Raw genomic sequence first — 26,312 nt, forward strand, 5'->3', positions numbered from 1 at the left:
ATCTTAAGGAAAGATTGCCTCCTCCTTCTATTCAGGTGTGACTACATGGACTGGGTGCATTTGTGTGTAGACTTTGTGGAGCAGTTCTTCCTTTCACCACGCTTCATCACCATGCACTTTTGTTAATATGTTATCCGCATGAAAGCACAAGGAAACGTAGCCTGGGCAATGATAGAGCTGTACTACAACTTCTCATGGGGTGCACCCTTTACTGCCAGCCTGGCACCTCCTCCTGGTACTCGGGGGATTAGCTCGAGGCCAATGCCCTATCTGTCCACAGTTTGCACACTGTCACCTTGGTCTCTGCTGTCCACCTGGGGCCTCATTCACTGGCTCAGGAACCACAGCTTCCTCTTAGTGGCTGAGCCCTCTGGCCATGTCCCTGTCCATGTCTCCCCCCCCCCCATCAGGGGGAAGTTTAGCTCCTCAATAGTCCCAAGTCCTCCTTTTCTTTTTGCGGATACAGACTAACACGGCTGCTACACGGAATCCTGTCAATAGTCCTAGGCAGTCTTCCCACTCACTGTGTGAGTGCCACTTGTCCAGTGGCTGGTAGGGGAACCTGGACCTACCCTCTTCTCTGTGTTCCAATCCAGGAACCCTCAGCTCAGGAGTCTGGGCCCTCTCTCTCTCTCTCTCTCTCTCTCTGGCCTCACTGCTCTATCCCTGGGCTGCTTCCTATTACTGGCTCTACCTTTCTTCCAACTACTTTGACCAGTTCTCCAAAGTCTCTTCCCAGGGAGTGACTACAGTCTGCAATCTCCACTCACTCCTCCTTTTCTCTGGGATTGTCTGCTTTTTCCCAGCTGCCCCTTCTCCTTTCAGCTCCTGGGCTCTCCACCTATTCCTGCCAAGCTGAGCCTCCTTGATCAGCTGCCTAATGGGCTAATTGGCCCATCTGGCCTGCATTAAACCCTGCAGGGTGAGTGTGGGGTAATCATCCCATCATAAGCTGTAGGTGGACCCATTTTTAAAAAAAATTATAATAGAAACTGCCCCACTGCCAGCTGTCACAGTCCATTTGGGCAATGTCAGTCTGGCACCATCAGACCAGGTGCTCTGCATATTGCAGTATCTGTTGCATGGGAAGCAGATACTGTTTTACAGATTGAGACATTGCACAATATGTCTCACAGCTGCAGAGGTGCTTTGGTGCTGACAGGTTGACATCATCCAAAGTGACTGTGACAACCCACACAGTGGCAGCACTGAGGCTGTGTGATGTTCAGTAACCTTTTCAAGAAAATCACAAAGAAGTCTTGTCCAGCACTGAAGACATCATCTGATAAGGCATCACACAGTTTGCCTCTCTCCTGTGATTTATCTTCCGTATCCTGTAAACTAAAATGATAATTTAACAAAATAAAAGGTCCATTTTTATGACAGAGGAATAGGGGTAAATGCAATTCTCTTCCTACACTTGCGGGAACAAATTGATTGTTTTTCGAGCATTTGGTTTATATATAATTATCAATAATTAGTGAAACAGTGGGTCTGATATAATCAGAAGCTTTTTGATCTAGAGCTGTGTGAAATTTTCTGTTTGTGGTTCAGACACATTGTTCCTCTTCATCTTTGAGTTTTATTTTAAGTATATGAGTTCAAATGAACCCTGAAACACAGGTTTATAAAGGATGATTTTACTCTGGTGGCCGAATCAGGCCCTTAACACCTGCCATTAGAACACTGGGGATCTTTAAACAGAATGGTGGAAAAAATGAAAATACATTCATAATAATTAGGCTTGGCATTATTCAATTGGTTTTTGTAATTTTGACAGATAATATTGATTGTTTATTTTTAAGCATTTTTTAAATTTGATGTCAATTTAAATGTTCACAGTTGTATGAAATTATGGGTTTTAAGCATTTTTCCCCATTTTTATCAATTTAAATTTTCACAGTTGTGGGAAATTATTGAGAGGCCAGACAATTGTTTAATGACTTTAGACACTGAGATTCAAACAGTTAAAGCTTTATAAACCACTATAGTGCAACTTGTCAACATCACATGTCAAAACATACAAAGTAAATATCATTAAATCAACAAATCATATACGTTTTTACTATTCATTCACTAGTTGAGTGGTTCTCAAACTTTTGTGATGGTGACCCCTTTCACATAGCAAACCTTTGTGTGCAACCCCCTTTTTAAATTAAAAACATTTCTTTACATATTTAACACTATTATAAATGCTGGAGGCCAAGTGGGATTTGGGGTGGAGACTCACAGCTCGCGACCCCCCATGTAATAACCTCGTGACCCCCTGAGGGGTTCCGACCTCCAGTTTGAGAACCCCTGCACTAGTACATTTGTAACAAGCTTAATTCAAAAATCTAACTGGATTTTGACTAATAAGTTCTCAAGCAGCATTTTTCTTACTTTGCCTATCTGTAATTTTCTATTACCGATAGGTCCTGTAGTACAGGCAGGAGCATACTTCCCCTTATGACCCTGTAAGGAGACATATAGTGGGTTACAGATATTACTTAGGGGTAGTCTACTTATTCAAACACATTTCAACATTCCCAGTAATAATAAAAATATTAACTATGTTTATTAACAGTTAAAATATTTCAGAAAGACACTCTCCAAATCCATAATCCCTGTGACAGTTCCTGATTATGAATAATAAGTGGAGACAATTATGTCAACATTATACATAATCCTATTACCTTGCTTTGAGCTTTGAATAGAAGAAATGAAAACATGGTTACAAACACTCAGGACTAAAAGGCAAATAAAATGTATTTTAACCAGATGGGACTACCTTAGAAACAGAATCAAATGTTTTCACAGTCAACCCGAGTACGAGGCTGCCCAACCCTCAGGTCTGTACTCGGGTGCCTAGCCCATGCCACCATCTGTACCACAATGTCCACGCCACTATTTTTAGCATGCTAGCTTGAGCAGAGTTAACACATGTCCATCTACCTGGACTGGGAGACAGTCTCCCAGCTGCAGTGTTGACATACCCTAGGAATTCAGAATATGACTTGAGTGCTACTGAGCTTTGTTCTTAACTGAGGAAGGGCATAAAGTACAACAGAAGAAGTCCTGGTTCATTTCATACCTTTTGTATCTGCAAAGTATTTCTTCCTCAAGCATGGAAATGAAGTAAGTATAAATACAAGCTTGTAACATTGGTCAGAAGAAATATTCACTTTTAGCATGATTCTTCTCTCATATAGTTTTACATCAGTTTAACTCCATTGACATCCATTTAACTGAGAAGAGAATCAGGTACTATTTCTTTGGATATACCTGTTTATAGATTCATAGATATTAAGGTCAGAAGGGACCATTATGATCATCTAGTCCGACCTCCTGCACAACGCAGGCCACAGAATCTCACCCACCCACTCCTGTGATAAACCCCTAACCTATGTCTGAGCTATTGAAGTCCTCAAATCATGGTTTAAAGACTTCAAGGTGCAGAGAATTCTTCAGCAAGTGACCCACGCCCCATGCTACAGAGGAAGGCGAAAAACCCCCAGGGCGTCTTCCAATCTGCCCTGGAGGAAAATTCCTTCCTGACCCCAAATATGGCGATCAGATGAACACTGAGCATATGGGCAAGACTCACCAGCCAGATACTCAGGAAAGAATTCTCTGTAGTAACTCAGATCCCACCCCATCTAACATCCCATCACAGGCCATTGGGCCTATTTACCATGAATATTTGAAGATCAGTTAATTGCCAAAATCATGTTATCCCATCATACCATCTCCTCCATAAACTTATCGAGTTTAATCTTGAAGCCAGATAGGTCTTTTGTCCCCACTGCTTCCCTTGGAAGCCTATTCCAAAACTTCACTCCTCTGATGGTTAGAAACCTTCGTCTAATTTCAAGTCTAAAGTTCCTGATGGCCAGTTTATATCCATTTACCTTCCATTAGGCACCTAAATCCAAGCCTCTTATTTTTTAGAAGCATTGAGCACCTTTCACTTCATTGAAAGTTGCAGGTACTCAGCACCTTTGATAATCAGGCCATGTGTTTAGATGACTAAATATGTATTCTGATTCCCAACTTTAGGCACCCATGTGGACCATGTTTGTCTCAGATCTAGTGGATGGTCCAAGAAAATATTGTTTTTCAGCAAACAAAACAGATCTTTTATTGTTTTATCATTTTGTTACTCCATCATCGTGGCACATTTGCTGTCTTAAATCAACAAAAAGAGTCATGTAAAAACCAGCAACATGTTACAGAGTAATATAGTCATCTGAAATTAAATTAAAACAAATTGAAATTGCTGCTGAGTACAGAAGTTGAGAAGAAAGTTGTATGGGCCAGGGGAGCACTTAAATCTCATCACTGAAGTCCACTTCAATTTGTGTCTGTACAATATAAAACAGCTATGATTGTCAGGGTAGCCTTTACTGGAGCCAGTAGTGATTCTAAAAATGAAATCTCTCATTTCAATAGTCTCTTGAATTTATAGCATTTTCTCTCCAATGAATAGCAGAACAACATTAAGCACAATATGACTTTCATTGCAGTCAACATATAAACAATACAACTACTCTGACACCTTTTATTACAAATACCTGCAGGTCAAATGTAATTTTCCAAACCAATCTGGTCTTCAGCTATAAAAAGATGATGACACACAGTGGTGTTTCAATGATGACAGCTTTTATTTGAAAATAAAATAGCTAATCTTGGATTTTACAATGGGTCTGAAAGGGTTCATTTATGTGCTTCAGTGTGCAAATTAGCATATACATGTTATTTGAATGCTTAGGGAAAAAAAGACTTTGTACTTTGCACCCCAAACATTTTGAGGGTTATAACATTTTAAAGAAACATTTTAAGTTTTCAAAAATATCTCTTTTAAATTAAAAAAATATATTCTAATCTTAATTACTTTAAAATAGCACTCTGTTAAAAAATCCCTCTCTCTCTTTATTTCTATATGTAGAAGACTGTACTCAAAGAGGATTTGTGTCAACTGATGGTGTCTTCAGAGTGCAGCTGAGCATAGATGTGCCTAAACAGCCAGCACATTCTGACAAGGATCATTTCAAGAATGCCCTGTTCCTATACATGCTAGCTTACCACAACAAAGTATTTGCAGGAAGGCAACAGACTGGCATACCCACCACTACTACTAGTACTGAGGTAAGTATACGTCTTCCATGGAAAAATCTTCAAATTAGTCAGGCTCTGAGACCAGTAAATCCCAGCCTCCGGGGGGCTTTGTGTGTATACTGGTGAATTATTTCAAAACAAATATTAATTTTCAGCACCTCAAACCCCCTGTCCTTGCTCTCATTTTGATCATCTAAAATAGCAGCACATACCTATGTTACACCTCTTGCGGCCAACAACTCCCATCTTCCCCAATTTGTTAGCTTGTGAAAAGTCTTCCCAGCCTCCTATCCCCCATCTGGAATATTTGGAGGTTGTCAGTTAACCTCTCTCATCTAGAGGGTTAGATGACATGTAGGCCAGGCCCTTCCAGTAGCTATAGAGAGCATCTTACTCCTCGCAAATCAATTTATGTATACCCTTGCCTCCAATTCTGCCCCATTTTAGGGGAAGGTGGCAATGGTCAGCTGTCAGAGGGCCCTTAGATGTTAAAAAAAGAAATAGAAAAACTCAAAAACAAAAACAACAACCAAACAGTCTTTATTAAGTAGCAGTAACTATCAGCTAAGAAAGAAATAAAGAAACATAAGTTTTGGAGGATGAAACAAATACCCTTCAGCATTGAAAACTAGCATAATCATGAGTATAATGTTCTGTCATTGTTGGGGGATTTATTGTATTTCCTAATGATGAGCTGTGTTGTGGAGTTTGAGCTGCATGATTTTTGTATTGATATATTCGGTGTTGTTGTAGCCTTGTCGGTCCCAGGATATTAGAGATGCAAATGTGGGAGGTATTATCTTTTATTGGACCAACTTCTGTGGGTAAAAGAGAACTTTCAAGCTTGCACAGAGATGTTCAAGTCCTGATAGTTAGGTAACATTGGGATGAACTCGCTTGAAATACCAAGACTGACAGACATAGATATAATGGAATGTGGTTTTGTATTTTACAAAGAAGGGTATTTTTCAGACTTCTCTTCCATTGGAATATTGCCTAGAGGTCTTCATCTTTCCAAAATCCTTTTGATTTTATTATTGAATAAAAGAAAAATGATCTTTATCAGGTCCAAGATGCAGAGCTGACACCATGCTGATACATCATTAGTGGTTTTTCTTTTGTTATCCTGACAGCTCCACAAGAGCTGTTTCCACACCAGGTTTTTGCTAGGTTTTGCTATGTATTAAGAAGATACATTGCATTGGTATCTCCACATCCAGTATGGCATATACCTGTTCATGGATAATAGGAGTATTATTTGTTTTGTGTACTATAAAGCCTTTAGGTGTCCTATTTGTCAAATAACATGTATTTTAAAAGTTATGAAAACTAGTTTATTGAGCACATACAGTGCTGCAGCTAATTTTGTAATCAAAGCTGAGTGGAGATGCGCATTAATGCTGAAATGAAAAAAATTATGCTTTGTAAAAAGGTATTAAAATTCTTTGTATGGTATCTGAATAGAATTAAAGCACTATAATTATACTACTTAAGTTTCAGTTGAATTAGAATTATAACTTTCAATTTTGTCCAGTAAGGAGCAGAGCACACACAGCAGACGTTTGTTTTCCCATTAAAACTGTAGTGCTAATTAAACTAATTACATATATGAGGCAGACAAATTGCTGGAACCTCACAGTGAAAAGAGCCTCATATCATTTAACAGGGCAATGATTTTTTTATGCATAAAATAATTGGGGAAAAATATCTAAACAGAATGTAATAATCCATTAGCACAAATTACATTTTTGCTTTACTTGAATACATGACTGCTTCTCATGTCAGCTAGATATATTTCAGTTGTGTAAAAGGTTACAGAAATGTTGGAACAGAACTATTAGAATGCTTAAATATCTTTACTGATTCAGTTTCACTTTTCATATGTTGAGATTGCTAATGAATTCTGCCTTATTTGAGAAAAATATGTCCTAATTCTTTCAGAAAATAGAGAACGTATAGAATGCAAATAGAAAATGTTGCTGTAAAGTAAGGTTTCTGTAAAAATACAGTATCACCAAAGGTTTTATGCTTATAATCAAGCAAACTAACAGATATGCTTGGCAGAGGTCTATTAATATTTATGTAGCAAACAGAGAACTTATAGGAATATATATTAATTTGTTATTCATTCATACCCAATGCTACATGCTGTTTACTATGTCTGAATGTCATTATTATTGAATAAAATAATAGAATGAGTCTGGATCACACCATATTAACTATTTAGGAATATATTTCCAGGGGTCCTTCACATATCAGAACAAAAAAATGTGCAAGCACAGTGATTTAATAGCATTGAACGTGTACTGTTGGGTAGATGCACTTACAACAATCCAATTCACTTACGATATTGTAACAGTTACAGTCTGCATGAAAATTAGCTCCTCTGTACAGTAGCTACATTAGTTACACTACACAATACACATTTTTCCCACTGCTTTGTCAGATTCAGGATGCCAACAAGTGCAGCTTTTTGAGCCAATATAATGTATTTTTTCAATAGCTACAATGCATTGGAGCTTCATATGTAATGTAGTTACACCTTTGTTTATGTATAGAAGAGTTGTATTTTACATTGAAAATGTTACATTCATAAATGTATATTGTTAAATTTGTTTTACTAGAAGGAAATTTACATTTTACTACTAAGAATAAGCTGCTTCTTACTTACAACAACTGCAAAAGAACACTAAAGTTAAAGATAAGCATGTAATAGTTTGGAAAATCTTAAGTAAAGTTACCCATCAATTCTCATACATTTATATTTAATTTATGCCTAAAAAATATCAGGGTCACACAGGGCTAGGCACTGTACACATATTAAGGGGCAGTGCCTGCGCCAAAGAGTTTATAGCCTAAATAGACAAGACCAATTTAGGGTGGGAGAAGAGTAGTATTTTTATCCCCATTCTACAAATGGGAACCCATGGCACAGGATGTAAGTGACTTAACCAAGTTCATATGGGAAGTCTGTGAGAAAGCTGAGAACTGGATGCAGGATTTCTGAAGTTTGGCGTTGCGGTCACTTGGCACAGGTGTAAATGATAAAAACAAGATACAAGGCAACTTAGAACCAGACCCAAAGATATTAAGGCTCACATTATTCCCCGACATTCGGGAAACTTTAAACTGCATTTCTGGTACAACACCAACTGTGAAGCCAAATCGGCTGGATGCTGCAGAACCATCCCAGTGTGGCATCCTTCCGTAGAATGCGGCTAGTATAGCTGGCATAGGTCAGCTGTGCCCAAACAGCCCCTGGCTACCATTGAGAACATTAACCCTGGTACAATTTAGAGCATCCAGCATAACACTGAGTATAAAGGTTCCATACATTCTGTATGCCTTCCCCATCTTCATTAGCTTTACCACAAGATTCAGAGTAGCAGCCGTGTTAGTCTGTATTCGCCAAAAGAAAAGGAGTACTTGTGGCACCTTAGAGACTAACAAATTTATCTGAGCATAAGCTTTCGTGAGCTACAGCTCACTTTATTGGATGCATTCTGTGGAAAATACAGTGGGGAGATTTATATAAACAGAGAATATGAAACAATGGCTGTTACCATACACACTGTAACGATAGTGATCAGGTAAGGTGAGCTATTATCAGCAGGAGAGTGGGCAGGGGGAAGGGAACCTTTTGTAGTGATAATCAAGGTGGGCCATTTCCAGCAGCTGACAAGTACGTCTGAGGAACAGCATCCAATGAAGTGAGCTGTAGCTCACGAAAGCTTATGCTCAAATAAATTTGTTAGTCTATAAGGTGCCACAATTCCTCCTTTTCTTTTTACCACAAGAGACTCCTGCATATCAAGATGTGACATTAAGTCAACTGACATAACCCTTATGGGCAGAAATACTACACACATTGAAGAGCATCCTTCATATGTGAATGAGGGTCAGCATGAATGATCTCTTTGATCCTGAAACCAATTGTCCTACAAAAGCAAAACTACAATGTTGCTTCTTCTAATACAGTGAAAAAATACCCCCTTTACTGAGCCCCACCAGAGGGTTCTGGAAAGCAACTTGGGTGGCTAAACGGGGGTGGGAGAAATGGACCAGAACAGTCTTCTGTGCTTAGCCTGCTACAGCCAACCCATCTGTCAGTAAGTTCACCTGATCATCTCTCTACCTCTATCAAGAAGCAAACAAGCAATCAGGCGGTAGATTGTGATATGAAAGTACTGACTGCAACTCTTTCCCCAGCATAACCTTCTGAAAATGGGATACTGACAGAGACACTAACAGCATTGTCTCCATCACGGTGGGAAACAGAGAAGCATTTTGAAAGGAAACTTGGATTTTTAACTTTAAAATCCTTTGTGGTGTAAAAAATCACAAAAACTTAGACCACAGAATTCAGCTTTGGTATTATGAAGTATAATAGCAGTACATCAATGTCATGCTTTATATTATGAACAAGAAAATGTATTGTGTTAAACTAGTGTGACCACATGTCCCGGTTTGGCCAGGACAGTCCCCCTTTTTCAGCTCTGTTCTGTTTTTCACTGGCACTGAGCATTTGTCCCAGATTTGTGCAGGCAGCCCTGTCTTCAGCACTGTCCCCCAGGGCAGCAGCCCTCTCTCTCTGGCGGAGAGCAGAGGCTGCTGCAGCGGCTCAGCTCTGAAGGCAGGCACCACATCCAAGAAGTCCGACTTTCAAATCTGTCCCCCTCGGCAGCAGCCCCACTTGCCGGCTGCAAGGCAGAGCAGAGAAGTAAGGGTGACATGGTCTTGCCACCGTTATTGCTGCGCTGCCTCACAGTCTGAGCCTTCCTTACTGTGCGGCTCAATACAGAATGCTTTGAGCAACTTGACCAGGAGGCTGTCTAGAAGCGCTAAATTAATTTTCCTGGAAGCTCAGTGCAAGATCAGCAATGAGAAGGTAGGAACCCCGTTTTTTGATGGGCACAAACCATGGCTAAATGGCTGGTCAGCATCAGCAGGGTTGAAGGATGGGGACTAGTGGCAGAGCTCTAACTTGTAAACACTGACTTCTGTTGGTTAGCTGAGTTGCAGCTGCAGGCTGAAAGCAGCATGATGGTCTCTTCGCAGAGCCAATGTTGGCCTAGCTTGGGAGCCTGAGTGATGAGACAGTTTGAAATAGGAAGGGTTTTTAATTACACATTTTATGGTAGCTAAGCATCCCACTGAGCCAAACCGGCTGCTTGCCGTAGAGGCAAGAGTGCAGTGTTCAGATGCAGGGCGGAGCCAGTGTTCAGAGAATGCCTTGTGAAGGAACACTTGCAAATAAATTCTACCCTGGTGTTTCAGTAGCAGATTTACCAAGCCATAGAGATCTCTGGTGTAAACCCTTCAACTTGGAGATTAACTTGGCCCTTAAAAGGAATTGGTTCAACAAAACAGAAGCAGGTTGTCAAGGGCTGGTTGTGTTAAAAGTAAGGGTGGCAATACCACCATGCAACTCTTACTTCTATATTGCTTCCAGAGGGGTTGTGTCTTCAGAGCTAGGCAATCCAGCGAGCAGCTGATGCTCTCCATTGCCCAGCTGTGAAGGCAATGCTGCCACCAACCACATGGTGTTGCCAGGTGATGCTTTTGTTCCTTTCCTGAGTGTGGAGGGGGATGGGGGTTGTGCATACCTGTGTCCTTAGAAAAATCAGTAGTTTGTGTGTGGTCATTTTTTGCTATAAAAATTCTAGGAAACGTCTGTGTAAAAACAGTTAAAGTTTTTTTAAAAAGATACTTCAACATTGGACAACAGCAAAGTTGTATGCGACACATGTGGAGCACGTTTCTCAATAGCCCATAATAATTGAAATGACATTACCCAGCACCTTCAAAGCAAGAAACACAGAGATGCAGATAAAAGTAAATGTTCCAGGATTTTTTCTGAGGCAAGGCACAGAAGCTGAAAAAGTTTTTGCCAGCGAGGGAGTGTTTGCTTACCACTTGGTACAGCATGGACAGCATTTCCGGTTTAGTGACTGTTCATCACAATTAATTAGGAAACTGTACCAACCTAAGTTTTCATCTGCTCTCACAAAATCTGAGGCAAATGTCTGCAAGGTTTTAGCTGCTTTATCCATTGAAGAAGGGATAGGATACAGAAGGACCTAGACAAATTGGAGGATTGGGCCAAAAGAAATCTGATGAGGTTCAATAAGGGTAAGTGCAGGGTCCTGCACTTAGGACGGAAGAATCCAATGCACCGCTACAGACTAGGGGCCGAATGGCTAGGCAGCAGTTCTGCAGAAAAGGACCTAGGGGTGACAGTGGATGAGAAGCTGGATATGAGTCAGCAGTGCGCCCTTGTTGCCAAGAAGGCCAATGGCGTTTTGGGATGTATAAGTAGGGGCATAGCGAGCAGATCGAGGGACGTGATCGTTCCCCTCTATTCGACATTGGTGAGGCCTCATCTGGAGTACTGTGTCCAGTTTGGGGCCCCACACTACAAGAAGGATGTGGATAAATTGGAGAGAGTCCAGCGAAGGGCAACAAAAATGATTAGGGGTCTAGGACACATGACTTATGAGGAGAGGCTGAGGGAGCTGGGATTGTTTAGTCTGCAGAAGAGGAGAATGAGGGGGGATTTGATAGCTGCTTTCAACTACCTGAAAGGGGGTTCCAAAGAGGATGGCTCTAGACTGTTCTCAATGGTAGCAGATGACAGAACGAGGAGTAATGGTCTCAAGTTGCAGTGGGGGAGGTTTAGATTGGATATTAGGAAAAACTTTTTCACTATGAGGGTGGTGAAACACTGGAATGCGTTACCTAGGGAGGTGGTAGAATCTCCTTCCTTAGAGGTTTTTAAGGTCAGGCTTGACAAAGCCCTGGCTGGGATGATTTAACTGGGAATTGGTCCTGCTTCGAGCCGGGGGTTGGACTAGATGACCTTCTGGGGTCCCTTCCAACCCTGATATTCTATGATTCTATGATTCTATGAAGTGTAGCTTGAGTTGGACAAGTGTTCCTTTGATCATGCTTAGTGCGGATGCGTCAAACAAAAAGGAGTAAAAACTATTTCCTATTCTTATATGGTATTTTCTCCCACTGAGTGGAGTTTGCACAAAAAATATTGCCTTTTCATCTCTACTCGGAGAAACATCAGATTTGCAGTGTGCATTCATCCAGCAAGTGACTGAGTGATAAGTGACAAGTGACTTAGTGATAAGATAGTTGGAATTTGTGCAGGCAACACCAACACTAACTTTGGGGGTGCCAGATGTGGGGAAAATAATTTGTGGGAAAAGCTCCAGGCCAACTTAGGAAAAAAGATTTTCAGCATTGGGTGTGGTGCAGATATTGTGCATAACTGCCTCCAAACTGCAGTTGCCTGTCTTTCTTTAGATGTGGAGAGCTTTGCTGTAAAGATTTACAAACACTTTCATATCTACACTGTGCATGTTGAAGAGCTGAAGGACTTATACCAATTTGTTGAAATCGAGTATATCAAATTACTAGAGCATGGCAGCATGTGATTCCTCTCACTGGGCCCAGCAATACATAGGATTTTGTTGATTTTTGATGGGCTTCAAGTGTATTTTCTTTCTCAAAATAAATGCCCGACATTGCTAAAGAAGCTCTTTGATGATCCTGCCACTCAACTGTGGCTTCTATTTGCCAGTAAACAAACTGCCATGTTTGAGATGATAGAGAAAAATGTTTTATCAGTGACAGAAGTTGCACTGCAAATACGTTCCCTGCACATTAACTTATCGGAGAAGCTTGGAGAAAGATTTGTCACAACAGAAGTGAAGAACCTATTGCACACTCTTGCAGAATGTGGGCAAATGAAAGAAAAGGAGTTTTATGATGTTGTTGACAATTTTTACACAACATGTCTGTCATACTTAGAGCACTTGAGACCTGCCTTTGAATGCACCAAAAAGTTTGCATGGGCTCTGCTGAGGAATATGCCACGCTGGGTGCAAATGCAAGACAGCCAACCTGCATGCCACACCAGAATTTCCACATTTGATGCATTGTCTAGTGCAAAATCAATTGTCTCCAGTTGTCTTTCAGACTGGAACCATCACTGAATGCCCGTCACTGAAAGGTGGCAGAAGATTTTTCGAGAGATAGATGGTAATGCAGTAAAAATACACAGATCTAGCCGAGGCTGTGGAATTCGTGCTGTATCTACCTGGTACTAACAGCACCGGTTGAACATGTCCTTTTAATTATGAATGATGTGTGGTCTCCTGAAAAATCATGTCTGAATGTCTCCACCATGAAGGCTGTCTCGTGTGTGTGAGTTAACTTTTCTCTAGACCCAGGGGTTCCCAAACTTGGTTCACGGCTTGTTCAGGGTAAGCCCCTGGTGGGCTGCGAGACACTTTGTTTACCTGAGCGTCCGGAGGTATAGCCACTCGCAGCTTCCAGTGGCCGCAGTTCACCGTTCCCAGCCAATGGGAGCTGTGGGAAGCAGCACGGGCCAGGCCACTGCTTACCGCAACTCCTATTGGTCAGGAACGGTGAACCACAGCCACTGGGAGCTGCGAGCAGCTGTACCTATGGACGCTCAGGTAAACAAGGTGTCTCGCGGCCCGCCAGGGGCTTACCCTGAACAAGCCGCAAACCCCTGCAAAGTTTGGGAACCCCGGCTCTACACTGTACTGCATTCTACAACAAGTTGTTGAAAGACAAGCAAACCCTCATAAAAATAGCATCATCAGAGAAATACAATGGGTATCAAGCAGCTTCACACCCTAAAGAATGGCAAGACAAGGAACAATTCCAGTAAAATATATGAAACCATGAAATATATGAACATATATATAAAATATATATGAAACTGCCTTATCTTTTTTGCATACCATAAGTAAACTCCCCTGAGCACTGACCATCTCTTACCCAGTGTCCCGTTTTCAGTTTAGGGAAATATGGTTACCCTATGTGAAACACTAACCATGTCCTCAGAAACCAAACAACTATTTTTTCAGAGATGTAAATTATGAGAGGTTTAGCAGTGGCACTGTGTTCCAATGGTCTAATAAAATGCCTAGCGGATACTATTGATATGCTCATATTTTATCTGATTAGATATGCAGTGTTACATAATTTATTTAACTAGGCACTGGCAATTAGATAACAAGGTGATATGTGCCTAATTATTATGTATCACATGCAGCGAGACAAAGCTGAGAAGGCTCCCTCATGATGGACTCCCCAGTCTGTATGCGGAAGGGCTGAGCAGGCTTCTTGGGGTTGCTACTCTGAACCCCATTCATGTGGGCCAGAAATGGGCAGAGAAGGAGGACAGGCCGAGGGTCCCCCCAAATGCAACACTCTCAACAAACAACCACAAATTGCTCTGAGCCAGCACGGTAGGAGAAGTAATTTGCTCCTGGCACAGACAAGGGGTAGATATTGGGGCAGAAGCTTGATTCTGCTCACTCCCTCGTCAGTTTTTGCTCTGCGTAGAGCTTGCATTCGCCCTGCACCTAGTGGGACTATCCGAACAGATCACAAAAGGAGACTGAGGAGCTGTCCTACTCCCCCCATGCCCTATAATAGCTGTATTAGGCTGGGTCAGAATCTGGGCCTCTAAGTAACACTATTTAAATGTGGATGTGCATTCGTTATAGTTTGGTGCCTCACTCTGTCCTTAAACTTAGTTGGTCTGACTGTAATTTTAGATAATTATGAAGTAGGCTGATGAAGCACACACTCAGATGATGACTCTCTTCCTCGTCTTCCTGTGCAAAATATATTGTGCCCTTTTCTAACTCTAAAAAACAACAACAACAACAAAAACCCTGAATTAAAAACACTTCTATAAAACAAATTTGTTCTTGGTCTGAGAACTTACACAATATGCTTCACCCAGAGCAGACTTATCAGCGAAGTTATAAACAACTGAAAAAACCTAGGGACTGTAATGAAAATGCAGAAAGACTCCTTAAATAACTATGTCATAGTTGGGTCCCACCATAATGTTCCCTATGGTACGGGTTGTATTTTTCCTGTTTTTCACAGTTACATATTAGGTTAAGCACAGCAAAGATGACAGACAAAAAGACAAATAAACAAAAATTCCCTTGTTAACAGTTTTTCTTTTTTTTCCTTTCAGAGAAAGCAAGTCTGCTGGAAACAGAATTACATCTTGAGTATATATGACTGTAAGAGTTTAAAGATATTTTGTAGTTATAACTGTAAAGAAAATTGCCCTGCTATCTTTCCATTTCTCCTTGACATATCTTCAAAAGAACATCAATATTTGTTAAGATGTTGGTATACTTGACTGCTGTGGTGTGGCTATTTCTCTTCCCTTGCTGTTAATTATTTTCTTCTGTTCTGAGCAATTTGTTTTTCCCAACTGATAAATATCATCAATTTAAAGAATGCTACAATAATGTAACTTCACAAAGATATTTAGCATGTAGAAGATTTGTTCTCCTTCATCATTATAATAGAACTACAATTTGATTTCTATTATTATTTGCTCCTACCATCAATTCATTTCTTTCAACAGGAAACTGGCAGGTGCAGAAAAGAGAATAGTCAATATTTGATATTACATCTTTTTAATTTTTTTCTAGCTTAAAATTACCTTCTTCAACCCATTGTGAAAAATTTAGAGATGGAATTAATGGGAACACCATTTCCCACCCCACATCCCAACCTCTGGATCCAGATTAGGATACAAATTTGGGCACTCTGATTAACTGCTAGAAAAAGAAGCATGTGGCATCTAATTTTCAGGAGGTAGTCTCTTGTTTGGAATGTGCATCTTTGTGCAGATTCATGCACACAACACACACACCCCTGTATGTGCTAGGTTCATATAGCCTGCCCATCATCATGATCATCTTGGGATGTGCCCAGACAACATTTTGTTTCAGAAAGTGAAGGAAATAACCAGGAGGGCAGCTATTTTACACTTGATTCTAACTAATAGGAAGGAATTCTGATGGCGGAAGACAATTTGGTGAAAGTGACAATGAAATGGTAGATTTCATTATTCTAAGGAAAGGAAGGAGTAAGAGCCACAGAATATGGACAATACACTTTAAAAAAAATACTTTAACAAATTCAGAGTACTGGTAGGTATGATCGCATGGGAAAAAAACATCAGAAAAAGAGTTCAGGAGAGCTGACAGTTTCTCAAAGAGAAAATATTAAACTTATAGGATCAAACTATCCATATGCAAAGGAAAGGTAGGAAGAATAAGAGGTCAATATGGATGCATTGGGAGCTCTTTAATGACCTGAAATCAAAAAAGTACATGAAGTAGAAACATGGATAAATTGCTAAGGCTGAATACAAGAGAATAGCACAAGCATGTAGGGATAAAATCAGACAGTCAGAAGCACAAAGTGAGTTGTGTCCAGCAGGGAACATAACAGCAGTAAGAACCAGTTCTGTAAGACCATTAGAAGCAAGAGAAAAATGAAGGAAAGTATAGGTCCATTACTTAGTGTGAAAGGAGAGCTAATAATGGACTACACCAAGAAGGCTGATATGTATAACTACTTTGCTTCAGTCTTCATTAAAAAGGTTAATTGTGACCAGGTGCTTAACATAGTAACGTAATAGGAGGAAGGAACACAAGTCAGAATAGGGAAAAGCATGTTAAAGAATATGTAGACAAGTTAGATGTATTCAAGTTAGATGTATTTAAGCAGGGCCTGACAAAATTCACTTGAGGGTGCTTAGGGCACTAACTGAAGCAATCTCATAACCACTGGCAATTATCTGCAAGAAATCATAGAAAATAGTTGAGGTCCCAAAGGACTGAAGAAGTGCAAATGTAGTACCTAACTTTAAAAAAAGGGGAAGAAAGAGGACATGGGGAATTACAGACCAGTCAGCCTAACCGCAATACCTGGAAAGATACTGGAACAAATTATTTATCAATCAGTTTATAAGCACCTAGAGGATAATATGATAAGCAATCTTTGACAATTATTGGCATACTGGATAAGGAATGAAGCAGTAGATGTGATATATCTTGATTTTAGTAAGGTTTTTGTGTAGGGCTGTCAATTAATTGTAGTTTAACTCATGCGATTAACTAAAAAAATTAATTATGATTTAAAAAGTTAATCGTGATTAATCGCAGTTTTAATCGCACTGTTAAACCAATTGAAATTTATTAAATATTTTGGATGTTTTTCTACATTTTCAAATATATTGATTTCAATTATAACACAGAGTACAAAGTGTACAGTACTCACTTTATATTATTTTATTACAAATATTTGCACTGTGAAAATGATAAACAAAAGATATTGTATTTTTCAATTTACCACATACAGGTACTATAGTGCAATCTCTTTATCATGAAAGTGCAACTTAGAAATATAGACTTTTTTTTTGTTACATAACTTCACTCAAAAACAAAACAATGTAAAACTTTAGCACCTACAAGTCCTCTCAGTCCTACTTCTTGTTCAGCCAATCGTTTAAAGAAACATGTTTGTTTACATTTACGGGAAATAATGCTGGCCGCTTCTTATTTACAGTGTCACCTGAAAGTGAGAACAGATGTTCGCATGGCACTTTGTAGCCAGCATTGCAAGGTATTTATGTGCCAGATATGCTAAACGTAAATGTCCCTTCATGCTTTGTTCAACATGTTTCCATGCTGATGATGCTCATTAAAAAAATAATGTGTTAATTAAATTTGTGACTGAACTCCTTGGGGGAGAATTGTATGTCTCCTGCTCTGTGTTTTACCCGCATTCTGCCATATATTTAGCAGTGCCGGATGATGACCCAGCATGTTGTTCGTTTTAAGAACGCTTTCACTACAGATTTGACAAAATGCAAAGAAGGTACCAATGTGAGATTTCTAAAGATAGCTACAGTACTCGACCCAAGATCTAAAAATCTGAAGTTCCTTCCAAAATTTGATCGGGATGGGGTGTGGAGCATGCTTTCAGAAGTCTTAAAAGAGCAACACTCAAATGCGGACACTACAGAACCCGAATCACCAAAAAAGAAAATCAACCTTCTGCTGGTGGCATCTGACTCACATGATGAAAATGAACATGCATTGGTCTGCACTCCTTTTGATGGTTATCAAGCAAAACCCATCATCAAAACCCATGGATGCATGTCATTTGGAATGGTGGTTGAAGCATGAAGAGACATATGAATCTTCAGCGCATCTGGCACGTAAATATCTTGCAAAGCCGGCTATAACAGTGCCATACAAATGCCTGTTCTCACTTTCAGGTGACATTGTAAATAAGAAGCGGGCAGCATAATCTCCTGCAAATGTAAACAAACTTGTTTGTCTGAGCAATTGGCTGAACAAGAAGTAGTACACTACAGTACTTGTATAAAGTAAATTGAAAAATACTAAGTCTTTTATTTTTACAGTGCAAATATTTATAATAAAAAATAAATATAAAGTGAACACTGTACATTTTGTATTCTGTGTTGTAACTGAAGTCAATATATTTGAAAATGTGGAAAACATCCAACATATTTATATAAATAGTATTCTATTATTGTTTAACAGCGCAATTAATCGTGATTAATTTTTTTTAATCACTTGATAGCCCTACTTTTGACACTGTCCCTCAAGACAGTCTTGTAAGCAAACTAGAGAAAGGTGGACTAGATGAAATTACTATAAACCAGATGCGTAACTGGTTGAAAGGTTGTACTCAAAGAGTAATTATCAATGATTTTCTGTCAAACTGGGAGGATGTATCCCATGGAAGTCAACCGTGGGCTGTCTTGGATCCAGTACTATACAATATTTTCATTAATAACTTAAATGATGGCATGGAAAGTATGCTTATAAAATGTATGGATTACATACAGTCTCAGATGGGTTGCAAGCACTTGGGAGGACAGCATTAGAATACAAAAGGACCTTGACAAATGGGAGAATTGATCTGAATTCAACAAGATGAAATTCAAAAAAGACAAATGTAAAGTTCTGTACTTAGGAAGGAAAAATAAAATGCAGAAATGGTGATTAACTTGCTAGGCAGTGATACTGCAGAAAAGGCTCTGGGGGTTATATTGGATCACAGATTAAATATGAGCCAACAATGTGATGCCACTGTAAAAAAGGCTAATACATTATGGGGTGTATTAACAAGAATGTCATATGGACTTGCTGATCTCTTAAAGTCCCTTCCAGACCTACATGCCTATGACTCAGTACATCTAAATGCCCTTCCTGTTTATGCAGGTGATAGAAATGATGTGTTTTATTAAGTGATGGCATGTATCACCTGTGCATGTATGGTGACGTTCACCATTATACACAGAGCTGGCACAAGCCTGTTGCCTGGTCTAAGAAATACTTAAGTAGTTAAGACAACTTGTGCTGGCTTTCTGCCCAGTAGTACAAAACAAACAGGTGTATGTGCATTCAGAGTTGTGTGTGCTCAAGCGAAGGTCAAATTCAGGCCTTACTGAAAAAGCAGGTCTATAATTTCCAGTGTATTTTTCTCAATTCCTCAGGGACTTATCCATGTTGAGAAAATATTTTGTGTGTGCATGTGGCTTGTCTTTAATGCTGTTTGTTGAAAGATATTTTGACTTTGCTTCATGATTTCATCAGCTGTCTTTTGATAACTATAATCCCAGTGCTTGCAAATCATCACTTCTTGTGATTTTTTGCATACTCTGTACTATCTATTTTTAAATGGTTCCTCTGAAATACCTCATTCATTTTTTCCTTCATCTTTGATTTTCTTTGTAAGTGAGGAATTCGTTAAATGGGATTTTCATGGCTCTTGACTGCCTATTGAAAGTAAATGTAGCGTTTTTTGTGTTTTTTTCAATAATGGCTTTTGTTTTCTGGAAATGACTCTCCAATCACAATTTACATAATGTTTAATCCCAAATCTCTTATTTATGCTATCGCTGTGTCTGCTTCACTTTTCTAATTTTAGATTTTTTCTTATGGAATATTGAAAAACTTCAGCGAGGGTACTCTTTTTCTGTAAAGTACCACAAATGCCGGCACTTGCTGGTTTTGTTCATTTATTCTGAACTATCAAAAGTGAGCCAAGGTTGCATTTTTAGAGGTAAAAAGTTTTTCTAAATAGCCTTGATTCATCAGGTAAGTATTTCAGAAGTGCTGTCCTTTAACAAAAATCTTGTTATATGTACTATGTCTAGGAGCAACCAATATGCAGCATGTATTGCACATTAGTACTGCATATTACTGAACAAAGTGTTATACTTTCTACTAAATAAATGCAAGCCCTTACACATGTGAGGAATGATCTGCTATGGTCTTCAATGGATTGACTGCTTGTGTGAACAAGGATTACTCGTGTCTGTAAGGCTTTGCAGGAGCGGGCCTTATATACATTAATTACTCTTGTATCATGTTCAGACTCCTCATCCTTTCATTCTGAGCCCTGAACGTCGTGGCCCAGCTCATCATGAATTGTCCCCTACTCCTGATTTGCGTACTGTATTCTGCCAGTTCATTTTGCCTTATTGCTTCCTTGGACTTGTTCTCCAATAAACCAAACTTCCTTGAGCCTGTGTTCCATACAGCCGCTCTTTCATCAAAACCCTGCTGCTAAGGCTGGATGGAGGTCAATGATAGAAGGCTGACCCCCAAAAAGCAAGGTTTTAAGGAGAGAGAAGTTATATGGCAGACCAGGTCACAAAGGACGCTCCAAGCATACTTAAGGTGCAGAATCACTTGTATAAGACTCCAGGAAGCAATAAAGCAAACAAACTGTAGGGGACACTAAGGGGTAGAGATGAGAGAATGCTTTACAGACAGATCCAAATGAAAGATCATTCATTGCCTGGGTGGCCTTAAAATCAGACAATCTGATCTTCCAGTCCTTATTCATACAAGAAGTCTTTGTTCATAAGCATAGTCCGACTGGAATTAATGCAACTACTTGTTCACACAAGGACTCAAAGGTCAACCAAATTGACTAGGGAGAGTTTATTTATTTAATATAGATTTTCCACTGCCATGTGCCCACTTTATGCTGTACCATTATTCCAAAACAGCCCTAACTGTGGTATGCGGGGGCATAGGATGCTCATCCAGTGGTGCAAAGCTAGTGTAGTATTTCTTACCCCATCATTACCCTAGGCTAGCAGCTGAGAACATGGATATGGGAAAAGATAATGTTTCCAATTTATCTGATTGTCATATTGGTCCCTTAGATATTCCAACTCACATAAGGGAACTGGATGGCACACAACCAACCCAGGAATACATAGTGCAAAGTTGATTAAACTCACATTTGCACCTCCTTTCCTGAGATGCACTCCTTGGGCATAACCGAGGTTCTTAATGCAACTGAAATATTATTACAGAATCAGGTGGTCCCTTTGGCTATCTGAATGATCCAAGCTAAATACTGTCACAGAATGTGAACCCACTGAGTTAAAACTGAAAATAGAAATGGCCAAAGGAGAATTTCAGTCTTGCCATAATTAATTCAGAACAAAAAAATTGCCAAAAGATGCAAACAGTCTACCTGATTTTCACAGTGATGTTTCATTTAATACAAACAGCAGTTCTGAAGATGGGAATTCTGAAATAGAGAACAATATTAACATACCTGATTTTATCTTTTGTTAAAGTAATGTAGACACAAGGGAAAAGTACATTTTTTCTGTTATACAGTATTTGTGGTCTGTACATTTTGTAACACCATATAACTGTGCTGCAGCATTATGTTGTGTACTGTACCCTGACAGGAGCAAGTGCTACAGAAGAAACATATTTCCAGTAATTTTACAATAAGCATTTTCGTGAACATTCTTGTAAAATACTAAATTGGATCTTTACACTTCTACCTGCATAAAAATGAATAATAACTATAATGCTTATCCCTATATTCCATTTTAATTAGAAATTAAAACTAAAATATCTGCATAGTTACTTGTAGACTGCCGTTCTATCCTGTCATATGCAAGGATTTAAGTACTTTCACATATTGAAAATCCTTGCATTTCCCATATAAATATTCACTGGATGCTTTTACAGTTTTGTTTGTTTGTTTGTTTGTACAATAAATATTACTGGGAAGCTCACTGGAAACTTAAAGTAGTGCCTGAAGCTGACTGTCCTTCGATGATATATTGTGTATGAATTGTGTCCTATGGGGATTATTCCAGTCCCTGAACATCATACTTCTTGTACCTAACATCAAAATATTTTTTCTTCCAACTTCTAAACCACAGTAGACATATACATTTCCGAATGGATTTTCTGTTTAGCTGTCACTTCAGCTGCTACAGTAAGAAGTAGTATGTACATTTAAAAAATACTTTAAAATATCCAGTATTGCTATGAATTTGTTTTGACAAACTGAATATTTATTAAGCATTATAGGGGAGCTAATAGTAAGCCCTACAGTTAGATTGCTTATCCCTCTACCATTTAAAAAAAGACTCGTGACCTTTTTTTTTTTTTAAGAGAAGCCATAACAATTTCATTGTTTGAAGCAGCCTTTGAAGTTCAATAAGAACAAAGCCATTGGGCTAGAGGTATGAATTTAACTTGTCCCATGAAATTCTATTCCAGTGTGGCTGTGTTATAAACTGTTAAAAATTGCCATTTACCTTATATTCCTTAGGAAATTTTTGGCAGGCTGTCAAAACAGGAACTGAAAATGAACATTCTAAAAAGCCAGCCATGCCACCAACAAAACAGCAGCAGAACCACCAATGCACTGCACTGGGAATGCCTAGAAGCTGCTGGAAGGAGCTGTAGTGGGAGGGTATGGGGAAGAGAGCCGGACCAGGCCACTCCCTGGATCCAGTATATGGCACCAGGAGCCAATTCCCCACTTCTAGGATAATAGCCTTCTGCTGCTGCCAGATAGTGCAGTTACTCGTGTAGCTGAAGCTCTTATCCATTTCATACAGATTCTTTTAGGGCCTTCACCACCATAGTATCTGAGCACTTTCCAGTGGTGCATTGAGCAATATATCTAACAGCTGTCAAGCTTGGCTCATTCTTTCTCTCTTCTTCTTCCCATGGTGATAATTGTGGGTGCAGCATAGTGTTTTGTTTTGATAAGTTTGTTAAGGTTTTTTTAAAATTATAAGTACATGTTGCTATATGTTTATGTTATAGAATGGAAGATGGTGAGTCTAGTATCAGTTCCTGAGAAATCTTTGTTTCCTGTACAGACACATTTTATTTTTTTAAGAGGAAATACCATTATGTCTTGAGAGGGGCTCTCTCAACCACAGTCTTCAAAACAGATTTTAGGCAAACTTTTAGGTATCCTGAGCCCAAGCCACTGAACACCTTGAAGAAAAGGAGCAAAACCTTGAACTTGACATTCTGTGGGAAGCTAGTGTAGAAAGAGGGGGATAGGTTTGATGTGCTCGTGGTAGTCCATGTTACTGAGGAGACATGTTGTATTGTATTGTACCAGCTGGAGTTTCCTGACACTTGATGTCTTCTTGCTCAGGTATACTGCATTGCTGAACTATAGCCAGGAGGTTGAAGGAGCATATATCTGATGCCAAGTAATCATCCATCATGATGGGGTGTAGTCTCCTGGCTGTCGGAGACATTAGAAATTGTTAATAGGGCAGGACTGAGACCTGAGGAATTCCACAAGTCAGGGTCTGGTGGTAGAAGTGCAATTTTCCATCACTATCCCTTGAGGGAGCCCCTTCAGGAAGGACACAAACTGAACCCCCATTAGTGCATTCCCCTGAACTCCTGCTATCTCTCTTAGGCAGAACAGCAGTATCTTCTGGTCAATATTGTTGAATACTGTGGAGAGGTCCATAAAGATAAGAGTGGATGTTTGCCCTCCATCCATCAACAGCAGGAGATCATCAATGTTACTAAAACTGTTTCTATCCTATACCTGACCTGAAACCAGATTGTGCTGGGTCTAAAATATTGGTTTCAGACAGATGCAAGTTAGGCTTTGGCTAGCTTCTTGGTGAGCTTGCTCAGGAATATATGCATGATGGTACAATTTGTAATTATATGATCACATGCTATTTTTTCTATAGGATCCCTGCCTACAGGTTTTTAAATATAATTACATAGTGCCCAAATCTGTTAGGCACTTTATAACAAAAGCCCTGCTTTGAAGAGATTACAATTAAAATTACATAAAGAAAAGGGTCAAATTCAGAAGTCGATTAGTTTTAAATTACGGTTTAAATTAAGCAAATGTTTTGGGGCAATTTTCAAATAAGCAAGTTTGAATCCAGTAGGGCAAAATATCTAAATGTCTCTCTTGTAAGGGATTCATGAATTCTGACTCTTACGCCTTCACAGATTCCCACTAAAATCAGTTGGATTCTACCTGAGTTTGAGAATTGGATGGCATGGATCCTTTTGCAAGAGAAGGACTTCAAAGGTGAGCAAGAATGATACAATTGACAGGTTAAGAGTCTTAAAACTGTTGCTCACTGACACAGAAGACAATACTCACGACAAGGAGGTCGCTATACTCCGAAGCGTTAAGGCAGAAAGAAAAAAAGCAAACCCTAGAGATGCTCATGACACTGCATCAAGGAACTTCTTGCCTTGGTGATTTTAAACCAAAAGTTGTCCAGTCAAGAGAGTGAAGACAAGATTTTTGAAAATGGGCTCCTAAGTCCTTATTTAGGTAGATAAACAGTGGGCACATTTCCAGAAAGCCCAAGCACCTCACAGCTCCCAGTGAGGTCAGAAAGACCTTCAATGACCTTACTTGGCTATGGAGTAACCAGAGCTAAAAGGCGGTTTGAATCATTAAAGAAGAAATGATTAAAGGGAATGTACTTTGTAGAGATTTTTTTATGAGAAGTTTTGAAAATAAATTCAGTGTTGTCATCTGTAAAGTATAGGATTTGGACTACAAAGGAAATGAAACCATAAAAGCTATAGACACCACATGAAATATTTAGATTACATCTTCTTATGATTTTTTGTCTCTTTCAGAAAAAGGGGATTACAGATGAAACTGGGTAAATGCAGATATCATATATTATGTATTGTGTTAAACGATTGATAAAAAATAAAAGCTTGAAAATAATTTGGATAATGCTTATATTTTAATCTGTGTAATGGCACCAAGGCTAGTATTTTAGAGAAAAATACACTGAGTTTTAACATCACAAATAAATGTATATCTCAGAAAAAAAGCCTATTGATACCTTTAGCATCCATGAAAAAGCTATTGAGAGAAAACGCTTTTCTAATCAGTTTGGTTAAATAGAGGAATTCAGTATCCAGGGTTGTTAATTCAACATCATTAATATTGTATAAACAGGGGGATTTCAAGAAAGAGGAAGTGGCATTTCCTCTGTATATGGCATTAGTGAGAGCATTACTAGAATAAAGTGTACAGTTCTAGTTTCTCTACTTCAAAAATTATGTTGGACAAATTGGAAAGGGTTCATAAAAGAGCTGTGTAAGCTTGTCTCTCTCACCAATAGAAGTTGTTCCAATACAATATATTATCTCACCTACCTTGTCTGCCTTATAGTGGGGCATTTAGGAAACTCAGTCTGTTTAGTTTATTCAAGAGAAGGATAATATAATGACCTACAAGTATGTACATGGGAACAAGAGGCATTTTCTATCAGAAAATCTAACAGAAAAAGGAACAATGAGATTCAATGGTTGGAAGCTGCGGGGTCTGGATACAACGGGGGGGAAGGTCTGGGTATGGGCGGTTCAGTGGGGTGGGGATCCAGGTCTGACACCCCAATATTCACCACTGTCATGTAATTAGGATATGCCTTATACAAAGTTTGTCTTGTTAGGCATCATTCTAAAAGTCTTGATCTACTAGACATTAATATCTCATTGGATTGTATGCGTTATCATTGTATGTGACATTATGAAGTTTGGCTATGTATGTGTTATTGAAACATGTTCAACTTGAGGTTGAAAACACCCACAAGTAGCCTTTCAGGTACAACAGTAAAAAGGCCAAACAATGTTAATGGCTTACTGAGGAAATGCACATAAGCACAAGGATCACCCCAGGAACTGTGTACAATAGAAACCTCTCACAGATAGCACTACACAATGGGAACTGTTTGACTCAGGTCACAGCAAAAGAGCTTTCCAGAAAATGGGGAGAAGATATAAAAGGGGTAAAATGACATCATGGGGACACCTCACTCTTGCAACAACAACACACCTGGAAACACGTGAGAAACAAAGATGGAACTGTGGGAAATGATGGTCCCAGGCTAGAAGGATTTTTAGCCTGCGTATGAAAAATTGTGAAAGCCAAGGCAACTTGTGCCTTAAGAGTCTGCCAGCCTGTTTATCACTCAGGGTGAGAATCTGCTAATTTAGATCCTACCTATCCAGTGT

At 39.3% G+C, this 26,312-nt stretch overlaps 1 long non-coding RNA gene across 1 annotated transcript; it reads left to right on the plus strand.

The window, feature by feature from the left end:
• The first annotated feature begins 4,958 nt into the window (after positions 1-4,958).
• Positions 4,959-24,350, plus strand: LOC142072908 (uncharacterized). The gene is made up of 3 exons (XR_012669515.1): positions 4,959-5,127; positions 15,137-15,185; positions 24,276-24,350. It is a non-coding gene; the product is annotated as an uncharacterized LOC142072908 (long non-coding RNA).
• The last annotated feature ends 1,962 nt before the right edge of the window (positions 24,351-26,312 follow it).

Source organism: Caretta caretta, chromosome 7 (assembly GCF_965140235.1).
Source record: "Caretta caretta isolate rCarCar2 chromosome 7, rCarCar1.hap1, whole genome shotgun sequence".
In the NCBI taxonomy this organism is placed as follows: domain Eukaryota; kingdom Metazoa; phylum Chordata; order Testudines; family Cheloniidae; genus Caretta; species Caretta caretta.